Source organism: Artemia franciscana, chromosome 7 (assembly GCF_032884065.1).
Source record: "Artemia franciscana chromosome 7, ASM3288406v1, whole genome shotgun sequence".
NCBI classification, from domain to species: Eukaryota; Metazoa; Arthropoda; class Branchiopoda; order Anostraca; family Artemiidae; genus Artemia; species Artemia franciscana.
In genome coordinates, this window is record NC_088869.1 from 51,790,535 (window position 1) to 51,804,202 (window position 13,668).

Below are 13,668 nucleotides of genomic sequence, written 5' to 3' on the forward strand. Positions count from 1 at the left end.
TGGCTTTAAAATAGCCTATGAATTAAATTATTTTCCTTGATTGTGTCAATTTACAACTCTATGAAATGAGTAGAATCTAAAAAACACAAGAGCTAGGAGCTCATATGGCACTTGAGACGAGGTCGGAAGAGCCAAGAGCTCATATGGTATAAGCTCTAGCAAAATTCTAAGAATCAATAGATTGCTTTAAAAGGAAAACCAGAGGCTTAATGCCGGTCGGGATTTAAAATAAGAGCTCTGAGTCACGAGGTCCTTCTAAATATCGAAATTCATTAAGATCCGATCACTCACTCTAAGTTAAAAATACCACAATTTTTCTAATTTTTCCTCTCCCTTCAGCCCTCCAGATGGTCAAATCGGGGAAAACGACTTTATGAAGTCAATTTGTGCAGCTCCCTGACACGCCTACCAATTTTCATCGTCCTAGCGCGTCCAGAAGCACCAAACTCGCCAAAGCACTAAACCCCACCACTTAACTCCCCCAAAGAGAGCAAATCCAGTCCGGTTACTTCAATCACGTATCTACGATATTTACAAGCGTTTTCAAAGATTTCCGGTCCCCCCCCCAACTCCCCCAATGTCAACAGATCTCGTCGTGATTTGAAATAAAAAATCTGAGACATGAGTTCCTTCTAAATATCAAATTTCATTAAGATCCGGTCACCCATTTTAAGTTAAAAATACCTCAATTTTTCTAATTTTTCCAAATTAACAACCCCCAGCTCCCCCTAAGAGAACAGATCCGTACCAATTATGTCAATCTCTTATCTATAACTTGTGCTTATTCTATCCATCAGATTTCATCCCGATCTCTCCACTCTAAGCGTTTACCAAGATGTCCGGTTTCCGAGATTTCTGTTTCCCCCTCCCATCCTCTATAACCCCGGATCCGATTCGAATTGAAAATGGAGCATCTGAGACATAAGATTCTTCTATATATCGAGTTTCATTAAGATCCGATCACCCATTCGTAAGATATCTCGATTTTCACGTTTTCCAAGAATTCTGGTTTCCCCCTCCAACTCCCTTCAATGTCACCGGATATGGTCGGGACTTAAAATGAGAATTTTAAAGCACAAGATCTTTCTAGGTATCAAATTCCATTAAGATCTGATCACCCGTTTGTAAGTTACAAATACCTCATTTTTTCTAATTATTCCGAATTACTCCCCCCCCCCAATTCCACCAAAGAGAGCGGATCCGGTCCGGTTATGTCAGTCACCTATCTTGGACTTGTGCTTATTCTTCCACCAAGTTTCATCCTTATCTCTTCGCTTTAAGCGTTTTCCAAGATTTGCCCCCCCCCCCCTAGTGACACTGGATCCGGTCGGGATTTCAAATAAGAGTTCTGAGTTTCGAGGTCCTTCTAAATCTAAAATTTCATTAAGATACGATCACTCTTTCATAAGTTGAAAATACCTCTCCCCCCCCCAACTCCCCCAAAGAGAGCAGATCCGTTCCGGTTATATCAATCCCGTATCTAGGACTTGTGCTTATTTTTCCCACCAAGTTTCTTCCCGATCCCTCCACTCTAAGCGTTTTCCAAGATTTTAGGTTCCGCCCTCCCCCAACTTCCCCTTCACCGGATCCGGTCGGGATTTAAAATAAGAGCTCTGAGACATGATATCCTTCCAAACATCAAATTTCATTAAGATCCGATCACTCCTTCGTAAGTTAAAAATACCTCATTTTTCTAATTTTCAGAACTAGCCCTCCCCCCAACTCCCCCAAAGAGAGCGGATCCGTTCCGGTTATATCAATCACATATCTAGAACTTATGATTATTTTTCCCGTCAAGTTTCATCCCGATCCCTCTGCTCTAAGCGTTTTCCTAGACTTTAGGTCCCCCCGAAACTCCCCCCAATGTCACCGGATCCGGTCAGGATTTAAAATAAGAGCTCTGAGACATGATATCCTTCCAAACATCAAACTTCATTAAGATCCGATCATTCCTTCGTAAGTTAAAAATACCTCATTTTTTCATTTTTCAGAATTAACCCTTCCCCCCCCCCCCAACTCCCCCAAAGAGAGCGGATCCGTTCCAGTTATGTCAATCACGTACCTAGGACTTGTCCTTATTTTTTCCACCAAGTTTCATCCCGATCCCTCCACTCTAAGCGTTTTCCAAGATTTTAGGTTCCCCCCAATGTCTGCGGACACGGCTCGTCACTATTAACACACATCAGACAACAAAAATGTCAGCCATTAATCCAAGATAAAAATGCTACCTAAATTAATGAATTTGAGAATTTACGAACACAGAGTGCAAGAATAGATTTGGAAATTAACGTTGAGAGGAAAAGATGTTTAAAATTAGGAACAAATGTAGATGAAAAGGTCACACTAGGGAACGAGAAAATTGACCAAGTGGATAGCTTCACTTGCCTATATAACATTATTAGTTAGGATGGTGGATTAAAATTAAGTTTAGAGAAAACAAAATAAGTTCAAGGGGTTGTCCACTTCCCACCACCTGGTGTGCGTGTTGGAACGCCATGTGCGCCGGGCAGTTCCACCGCGCTCGGCACAGATCTAATTTTAGCAAAATTGGCTAAAATTCGTGAATTGGGAAGGGTTTTGTTGACAAAAATATACACAAAAATTTTGAAAATAATTCCACCGTGCTTGGCACAGTTCCACCATGCTTGGCATGTACCACCTGGTATACATGATTTCTAAGAGTTGGTAACCCCTAGGATAAGTCTTAGAACTAAGACTAAGAAGATACTAGAACCAACAGTAATGACAACGTAAACCTATCCTTCAGCACTTGGAAAAATCGCAGAACATACGCTATACGTTTTCCGGGAAGGCTTTCTTAAGAATAGTTTTAGATTGTTTGACAGGTCACATATCAAACAATAAGCTATGCAAAAAAGTGAGTTCAATCCAACATTTTAGGGTTATAATAAGAGAAATTTAGGATGGTTAGCCCAGGTTGGACCGGTGAAGGACCATAGGTTGGCAAGAATCATGCTTTTTTGGCGACCACGCTGAGACCAACCAAAGTATCCTCGAATTGGTTGGGAAAAGGGCGTAAAAAAGGTTAAAAGAGTGCGGAAATTTAACAAGAGAGTGTGAAAGCAAAGGTCTAAACAGAAGGAAGTGGAATGAATGTGCACAGCTTTGTTAGCCTTGAGCGTTTTGGTGTTGGGACGACTTCTCAATTGTACAGAAAAAACTGGTTTTCTGCTCATTGTCTGTGTTCAATATTAGAAAAAACCTGTTTCCAGTAATTGCATGAAAACATTACGGTACGTATTTGTTATAGCGACCCCAGTCAAGTTGTTCATCCATTGATTCACAGTAGAACCGGTTTCATTAGCTGGTTTCTTTCAGCTTAGCGTGAGACAAGACAAAGACGAGTGACAGAGTAGATGGCAAATGTTAATTTGGGCAATATATTCGCACATTAGGGAGGGGGTAAAGTATTTAGACAGCATGAAGTTAGAAAACAATTCTTACTTCATAATATGCAGAATAATTGTACTTAACACATTTTGCATGCAGATCTACTACAATTTACCCCACCAACACCACCCACACTCCTAATGTGCGAATAAATAGCCCAAATATGTTTCCAAAATAGTATACTATCATCATATTCTGCTATATTTCATTAGGATTAACCTAACTTCACTTCTTGATTGGGGTCGCTATAACAGATAAGTACCACCATTACAATCTCGTATAACTAATACAACGATTTACCCTGTCACTCAAGTATTTTTAAAATCGAAACCTTTAAAAATTAAAAATACTAAAATGTAAAAGTACTAAAATTAAATTTTAAAAAACCTACTATTTTTAGTACTGAGCGACTAATAGTATTTACGCAAAAACAACAACTGTCTGTGTTTTCAAGCAGTAAATAAAGTAAAAAAAAGAGCTATAAAAGGTGCATTATAGCGAATAGCAGATATTGCTAGAAGCTTTCATATGTTTTTCAACAGCTGTAAAGTTAGTGTAACTTACAAGTCAATACTGATTTTTCGTGTTCCTCTTCTCACTAAAGCGGTAATTACGACACTGTCGTTTCAATTATCAGTGTCGTAGTGTCGTAACTACGACAGTGTCGTAGTTACGACACTGTCGTTCCAATTATCTCATTTTAGTCTTTGTCCTTCCGACGCATTCCATGTAACTACATTAGAAAGGATCTAGCATATACTCCACACTTTTCCCCATGAGTTTATGAAAACTGCAGTAAATACAACAATGTTTTATTAAATTTGAATGGGAAATTTTTTGAAAGGGAAAATTTTTTACTTGTTTCAATGACAATAGATTACAGCAATTGATTTCCTTTTCAAAAAGTGTGAGGTTACCCTTTTTAGTGTTTCTGTGTTTCCCATTCAGAAACCTTTCCTGTCCCCTAACCACAAAAATTACCATTATCCATTGCCACAGCATTAAACGCAATTAATAATAAAAAAAAGCATAGTAATTCAAGTAAAAGTTGGATTACTAAAAGTATATTGTATTTTTTCTTTTTTTTTCATTATTTCGGGAAAGTGATTCTTAAGATACTGATCAATATCCGATCAATTTGCCATTACCCCATCCGATCAATCAATTCTGATCAATTTTTGTTTACCAAATCCGATGCTCAATTGCCCAAATTCAAGTTCAATTGTCAATCCAATTTACAAATTTGAATTAGAGATTTTCTTGAATGGGAAATGAAATTCTACTCTTTTCACTGAAAATACATTTCAGCAACTGATATGAGGTAGCGTTAGCTTCACCATTTCTGCCTCAGTGTTTCCCATTTGGCCCGTCGTCCTGCCCCCCCCCCCCCACCAGCCACATAAATTGCCACTATTTATGGGCAGCTTCTATGTTCCATAGCACCATTAAAAGCAATTAATAGAAACAAAGTATTGTAATTCATCAAAAACGGCAAAATCGAATTCTTGTTTCATTTTCCTTTTGTGGGCCAAGGTGTTGATACCGACTTAATATTTGGGGGATGCACCAACATCATTGGAACTCATTTGTGCTTTTACTCCCTCCGCCGCGTAATTAGTGAGACTTTCGACTTTCTGGGAATGGAAGCACGTCCCCCTAACACCTTCCACTGGATCCACCCCAATCTGGGTGAAATAGTTTTTAAGACACTGGTGTCCTGACTAGCTCAAACAAGCATTACCTATTCCAACAATTCCTAGGATTGTTCTTGAGCTAATGTAATAGAAAACACCGAACACATACTGCAAACGTTCCCTATTAGCTTATGAAGACTCCATAATATTTTTTTTATATATCAATATACAAATTTATCAAAATGAAAACAAATTCTACAAATTTCAATGAAAACAGATTACATAAATTGACTTGAGGTAGGGTTAGTCCCTAAAAGGACTCTAGTCCTTTCAAGATTACCTCCAACACTTTTTTAAATATAAAAAATATAGGTGCTCCAGATGTCAAATTTGAAAAAACTGAAGTGATGAAATAAATAGGGTGTTTCACACCTTGTTTGAATGCTATTAGTGAAGATGTGATATCTAACCTAGCGTGTATACTAAGAAAAAAGTGAAAAGGGAGAGAAAGATAAAGAAGACATGAAAAACAAAGTAAATGAAAAAAAAGAATACACTAACTCAACTGAAGACCAATGTAATTTTATAAAGCAACTTATTTAATTAATAAAAATAATCTTTTTATTCATTGCATTGATTCGTTAATTGCCTTAATCCATTTAGCGTCATCCTTTTTGTGTATAATATTAGCATACATTCCAGTATCACCAGGAATGTTAAAAAAAAAAAAAAAAAGAAAGAAAGAAAAAAAAACAGCAGCTTTTATCAGTAAACGCAATTAATGAAACAAAGAGTATTGTAATTGAATAAAAAGGCTCATATGGGATTTTGTTTTTCTTTCCTTTTCTTGGCAAAGTAGTATTTAGGACAATGCAGTCTTAATTATATCATTAGAGCTATAATGTATTTTACGAATTCCTAGGGTTATTCCCAAATAACTGCAGTGGAAATCGTCTAACATGTATTGCTAATTTTCCCAAGATCCCACGTACACCATACCAAATGAATACTTGAAAATTGAGGCATATCGATTGGAATAATAATGCCTGTTGGACGGATTTTTTTCTAATTTAAAAGCCTAATTCTAATTATTTTTTTATATTAGTGAGAGTAAAAAAGCAAACATGGGACCTAAAGCAACATGACCCGGAGAATGATTCCTGATAGTTTTTATGTACTGGACACTTGAGGTCAAACACCCCCCCCACCCAATGTCTTCCACTATAAAGACAATAAGTAATCAATTGATGATTTGCATAATTTATGGCATTGTCCCAGGGACTGTGTTTCATATATCTCCAGAATCATAGTTATTCAAACCTTTCAACTACTTCGAACAAAATACAAATACGGTTCTACAGGTTTCGATTTTATGTGTATGGGGAATTTTAACAATAACCTTTTAAAACTTACAGGTGATAAAATTGTTTTATTATATGATTTCAAATGATCTTTATTCCTTAGCTTGTGTTCCCACACGTATATCAAGTCACGCTGCTACTCTGATTGATAATGTTTTTGTTCTTACATCTTGTTTTAATGATAGTTGTGCTTGTGAAAGATGTTCTTGGTTCAGAGTTTGTTTTTTATTCTTCTTCTTTCTTCTTGTTTCCTTTTTTGGATAATTTTTTTTCATGTTTATTTTTATTTTCATGAGAGAGACTGGTCATAATTTGGCTGCTTTATTCCTTTTTTGTTTGTCAATAGTTTTGTTTTTTAAGTTTTCGTTATATATGTGGTCAACCAGTATCAAGTGCTTTCATGCATCTTATCGTTTTGCAATTTAATAAACTCAGCTTCATTTAAATCATAGAAGTCATGACTCCAAGCGCTTTGGACTCTTAAAAGACACTAGAACTCTCAGTCCAATCGAATGAGTTCGCTCCCTGGTTTCTACGATCATACGAAGTGGACAGAAAAAAAAAATAGATAATAGATGGAAGGCAGAGGACTCTTTATTTAGCCAGCGCTACAGTGCTGCCTTTGAGAGTGCTGCATTACAGTGCTGCATTTATGTTGATGTTAATATAATCCTTATTATGTTTTTTACCAATCCAGAATTGTCACTGAAAACGATTCATATTACAAATATTTTATTTTGTACTTCTTGAATTACAACACTTTCGTTAGCAACATTATCTGATCAAATGTGCAATTTAATTTTATTAATCCATTCCAAGGATTGTTCAAGACTTGCTTTCAATACAACGCAAATGACGCAGTAGGGCTTTAGACTTTTGCAGTTAGGGAAGGGGGCAGTAGCCAAACACTGTTTATAGTGGTTTTTGTTCATTTTAACTTTGATTCAAACAGTCAAGTCAATTTAACTCATTTTGAAATTTATTTATTCGTTTATATTAGTACCTGTTGTATGTTTGTCAGCTATGATTGTTTATTTAAATTAATTAAAAAAAACTTTCTGAAAAAGAAGTTTTTTAAAGAAAAGTAAAGGCCATATTAAGCTTAAGATAGGAAGAAATGCAAACCTACAATAACTCAAACTCAAAACAACCAGAAATTACAATTAAAGAACAAATGAAACCCAAAACGAAAAGAAATTAAATTAACAATCGTAAAAAAACAAATTTACAAGAGGTACTGATACAGATGAATAAATAAATCTTAAAACAAGCAAAATCTAAATTGAATATGCAAATCGAGCTTGAAACGAACAAAAATCACTACAAATAAGAGTCTGGATTTTGCCTTCTTCTCTCACTGTAAAAGCCAAAACCTACTGCGTCATTGGCACTTTACTGAAAATTATATGTGTCTTGAACAGTCTTGGAAAGTACAAATAAAATCAAACTGAATCTTAGATATATGATAGTATTAATTGTTGAAAGATCATCAGCTCAAGATTTTATTTCACTGTAATTTTATTTTCAATTCCAATGCTGTAATAATTGGAAAAGGCTAAAGCCTACTGCGGCATTGGTGCTTCGCTGAAAACGAATTATATTATAAACGTTTTCTTCTCCCATTATTACAGCATTGAAAACGAAAATAAAATTACAGTGAAATAAAATCTTGAACTGATGATCTTTCAACAATTAATACCATCATATATCTAACATTCAGTTTGATTTTATTTGTACTTTCCAAGACTGTTCAAGACACATATAATTTTCAGTAAAGTGCCAATAACGCAGCACGTTTTCGACTGTTACAGTGAAAGAAGGAGGCCATACCCAAACTCTTGCCTGTAGTGATTTTTGTTTCAAGCTTGGTTTGCATATTCAATTTGAGTTTCACTCGTTTTAAGGTTTATTTATTCATTTATATTAGTACCTATTGTATGTTTGTTTGCTATGATTGTTTATTTAATTTCTGTTCGTATTGGGTTTCATTTTCAATAGCAAAATATTTTTGTTCGTTTTAAACTTGATTTGCATATTCAATTTAAACGTTAATCGTTTTAAAACTTATTTATTCATTTATTCTAGTATAAGTTGTATGTTGTTGTTTTTTTTGTTATGATTGTTTACTTTATTGTGTTGCGAGAGTAACACTTTGGTTTTGTCCCAGTTTTTTTTTTCTATGCCGCCGATCTCAGCTTGTTCCTGGAAACTGGTAAGAGTATGACCTGTGCGGTTTTTACGGAAAGTGTGGACCTCAGGCCGGATTGATGAATATGACATTACATTTTGGAAAGCTCCGCAGAACTCTTGCCTGGGGCCAAAAAGAATGGTTTTTGCTTGTCCATGAGCCAGAGCCTATGGTGTGCGAAGTGAAGTGGAGTTATATAGCCTATGTCAGAGAGGAGTATCTGAAGTTGTGCAGCCAAGCTTTCGTTTCATCAAACCATGTTTCTGCTTTCAAGTGGAAAGCTCCGTTCTAGCAGGCAAGCAGGCAGGCACCACTTTCAAATTGAAGATGGACTAAAATCTATAAGTGTTAAATATATGCGGCAGTTATCCGGCCCCACAGCCAATATATCTTCTTTGAGTGATAAATAGAAAATTTTATAGAAGCAAAAATGTGGCAAATTCCCACGGGTCCGAAAGTGATGCCATCTATGTTTTCTACCCATTTCTGTTCGGGATTTCAGCTGAGTTTATCATTCGATTTTTCGGACTTGGGATTGCGGTAGAGAAATGTTATCAGACGCACCTGTTAAACTTTAAAAGTTCTGTCATTGCTAAAGAAACTGGAGCTTATCCTTTGCTTCTTTCTAAGTGGTGACGTTAGAAAGTTGGCCTACGGCAAAAAAATCAACTTTTGAACTAAGACAGATATAATTTTTTCGACGGCAATCGATAGCTCTTGATAATCTGATCAAAGTATATGACATCCATTTTTTGGCACGAAAATTCCTTCATGAGGTATACCAGTTTGAAAGGTTCAAGGGGTTTACAACTTCAGTAGTAAGGTACACACTGAAACGAAATCTAGGCCGATTCAAATTGTGAGACAGATAGAGGACTTGTAAGCAACAATCGGCTGTTAGGTAATAATCACCTTCGGCAATGAGGAGTTAGAAACTTTTGCTACTTGATGTATCTATTATTTGTTTCCAGTGTATCAAACAGTTCGTGGTAACGAACTGTAGTAAGGAGCGACCCGGCTCAATAGTAATAAAAACTCTAAAAAATTTAATTTTGATATCAATAGCTACATCAAAATAATTGCATTTTAATGCTGATTTTAAATATATATGTTTCATCAAGTTTAGTCTTACCCATCAAAAGTTACGAGCCTGAGAAAATTTGCCTTATTTAAGAAAATAGGGGGAAACACCCCCTAAAAGTCGTAGAATCTTAACGAAAATGACACCATCAGATTCAGCGTATCAGAGAACCCAACTGTAGATTCAAGCTCCTATCTACAAAAATGTGGAATTTTGTATTTTTTGCCAGAAGACAAATCACGGGTGCGTGTTTATTTGTTTGTTTTTTTCTTTTTTCTTTTTCCCAGGGGTCATCGTATCGATCAAGTGGCCCCAGAATGTTGCAAGAGGGCTCATTCTAACGGAAATGAAAAGTTCTAGTGCCCTTTTTAAGTGACCAAAAAAATTGGAGGGCATCTAGGCCCCCTCCCACGCTCATTTTTTTCCCAAAGTCAAGGGATCAAAATTTTGAGATAGCCATTTTGTTCAGCATGGTCGAAAACCATAATAACTATGTCTTTGGGGATGACGTACTCCCCCACAATCCCTAGGGGAGGGGCTGCAAGTTACAAACTTTAACCAGTGTTTACATATAGTAATGGTTATTGGGAAGTGTACAGACGTTTTCAGGGGTATTTTATTTTGTTTGGGGGTGGGGCTAAGGGGAGGGGGCTATGTTGTAGGATCTTTCCTTGGAGGAATCTGTCATGGGGGAAGAAAAATTCAATGGAAAGGGCGCAGGATTTTCTAGCAATACTATAAGAAAACAATGAAAAATAAACATGAAAACGTTTTTTCAAATGAAAGGAAGAAGTAGCATTGAAACTTAAGACGAACAGAGATTATTAAACATATGAGGGGTTCTAAAAATACTTTAGCATAAAGAGCGAGGTATTTAGGAGGAGATAAATACTTCGCTCTTTATGCTAAAGTATTTTTAGTAATTTCAACTATTTATTCTACGGCCTTTCTGATTCAAGGGTCATTCTTAAAGAATCGGGACAAAACTTACGATTTAGTGTAAAAAGCGAGGTATTAACGAGGGTACAAACCCCCTCGTATACATAATAAAAATATAAGATTATGAAAGTTTGTTACGTAAGTTAATTCTTAAGTTACGTATATTTTTTACTAATAAAAACGTTCGTTAAAAATTAAAAGTTCTAGTTGCCTTTTTAAGTAACCGAAAAATTGGAGGGCAACTAGGCCTCCTTCTCCATCCCTTATTTCTCAAAATCGTCTGTTCAAAACTAAGAGAAAGCCATTTAGCTCAAAAAAAGAATTAATATACAAATTTCATTTTAATAATTTATGTGCGGAGAGCCAAATCCAAACATGCATTATTTCAAAAACGTTCAGAAATTAAATAAAAAAAACTAATTTTTTTAGCTGAAAGTAAGGAGCGACATTAAAACTTAAAACGAACAGAAATTATTCCGTATATGAAATGGGTTGTCCCCTCCGCAATCCCTCGCTCTTTACGCTAAAGTTTGACTCTTTACCACAATTCTACTTTTTAAAACAATTAAAAGCTTTAGCGTAAAGAGCGAGGGATTGCGGAGGGGACAACCCATTTCATATACGGAATAATTTCTGTTCGTTTTAAGTTTTAATGTCGCTCCTTACTTTCAGCTAAAAAAATTAGTTTTTTTTTATTTAATTTGATAGTAAAGCCAATTTGGTTCCAGTGGTATGACATGCAGGGAATTTGTAAGTAATAATCTGCTGTTAGGCTACAGTCAACTTCAGCGATGAGGGGTTTGCAACTATGCTAGTTGATGTACCAATTTATTTGTTTCCGGTGAACTTGGTGCCTATCACGGGAGAAGGACTTATAAGTAAGAATTGGTTCACTTTGGGCGAGAAACGGCTGTTAGCTCATAATCATCTTCGGCAATGAGGGGTTTGCTACTTTTGCTAGTTGGTGTGCCTATTATTTGTTTCCGGTGTATTTGATGGTTAAACAATTTGGTTCCAGTGGTAAGACATGTAGAGGACTTGTAAGTAATAATCGGCTGTTGGGCTACAATCATCTTCAGCGATGAGGGGTTTGCAACTTTTGCCAGTTGGTGTACCCATTTATTTGTTTCCGGTGAACTTGATGTCTATCACGGGAGAGGGACTTGTAAGTAAAAATCTGTTCACTTTGGGCTAAAACTTTGTGCAAATTGGTCAAACTGTATTCGATTTCTTTAAATCTGACAGAACTAAGTGTTTACGCAACGGGTACAAACGATAATGTAAAACAATGAGGTAGTTTCGTAATAATTAGGGTCAACTATGGTATTTTAATCCTGAAAAGTTACGGATAGCTTTATAATACCAACTAGATTATATAAGATATTGTTCCAATTTTTCATCCGTCACGATGTCTACGATTGAAAAGGATAAAGTTCAACTGGCTGCAAAGTCAATTTAGTCCCTTCTTTCGATATTATTTTGTAGTTGTTGTTTTTTCAACGCTGAGAAATAGGCTTGGTCATGTGATAACTGATTACGTTCTTGTTTGAACATACCTTTTTAAAAACTTCGATAGGCTGACAACTTCATCATTTAACCGATAGTGAAGAAACAAGCACAAACGAGAATGTAAAACAATGAGATAGTTTCGTAGTAATTAATAGAATGTCATCTATGGTATTTTGATCCTGGAAAGTTAGGGATAGGTTTATAATACCAACTAGATTATATAAGACATTGTTCCGAGTTTGTCATCCGTCATGATGTCTACGATTGAAAAGGATAAAGTTCAACTGGCTGCAAAGTTGATTTAGTCCCTTCTTTCGATACTATTTTGTTGTTGTTTTTTCAACGCTGAGGAATAGCCTTTGATCATGTGATTACTGATCGATAGCGAAGAAACAAAACCAAAGTGTTGCTCTCACAACACTTTAGTCGGCGAAGCCGGACAAAGGTTGCCGCAACACTTCACGTTGCCCGGGCAACGTAGGTCTAGTTTCTGTTCTTTTTTAGTTTTATTTATTATTTTACAGTAATTTCTGGTCGTTTTGAGTTTGAGTTATGGTAGGTTTCTATAATTTAGAAAGCACATTAAATCCCAATTTTTGAAATTCAAAGCACTCCAATTGCCCCAAATGATCCCCAAAAGGGTCAGTTACCCCCCCCCCCGCCCTTTCCATACATCAAGTATGGGGCTCGTTTAAGATAATCATAGTTATTCACTTTTGATTTGAAACGGCCATACGACTTCCTGATAACCATGTCGTATAATAGAATAATAAGAAATTGTCTCCAAAATACATAATTATCCCACGACTCTTCGAATGCCTATAGATATTTAAATGGGTGTATACTAGTGATTTGACCTAACCCCAAATTACTGTGGTTGTATTAAGATCATGCGAACCTGTCAGAAATTGATCTATATCAATCAGTGAAATTTAAAGCAACAACTAAGACAAAGAAACATTATACCAAGCACTCTAAAAATCACTAACTAAAACAATTCTTTTTTCGCTTCCTGGTTTTTCAAAATTAAATTTTATTTTATAACCCATATCTTTTATTGCTTTGTCTTAAATTATCTCTTTTGTAAAACTTGAAAAAATATTTAAGATAAACATGATTCAATTTTTTTTTTGGATCCAATTGAATGTTATTTAATTAAATGTTACCATAAAACCCGACGTCATTGTTCAAAACCAAAAAATTACCCACAAAAAAAAGGTCCGTACGGTCATCGCAGTCAATAATGTATACATTGGGGCTTCCCCCGCCTCCGACCAATTCAATTTTTTCGACTTTTTGGTCATTTCTTATCGAAATTATCACATTTTAAAAATAAAATTTACCCCCTCCCCTCCCAAAAAATAAGCAAATCCTGCCTTTGTGCCTGCTTGCAGTGCTTCCATCATGCCTAAATTTTGGGGGATTATCCTGAAATTTCCAGATTTTCCTTCAAGAAAACTGGTCTTCTAGAAAAACAAATTAAACAACATCCTTATGTTTCATCATTACGCCTTCGTTTTGTCGTGAAAATTGTACCACTTAGTG

The 13,668-nt window shown here is 35.8% G+C and overlaps 1 protein-coding gene across 9 annotated transcripts in view; it reads right to left on the minus strand.

Moving 5' to 3' along the window:
- The window catches only part of LOC136029437 (rho guanine nucleotide exchange factor 11-like), a 349,966-nt gene that overhangs the window by 313,885 nt on the left and 22,413 nt on the right, over positions 1-13,668 (minus strand). The gene's annotated exons all lie outside the window — the stretch shown is intronic.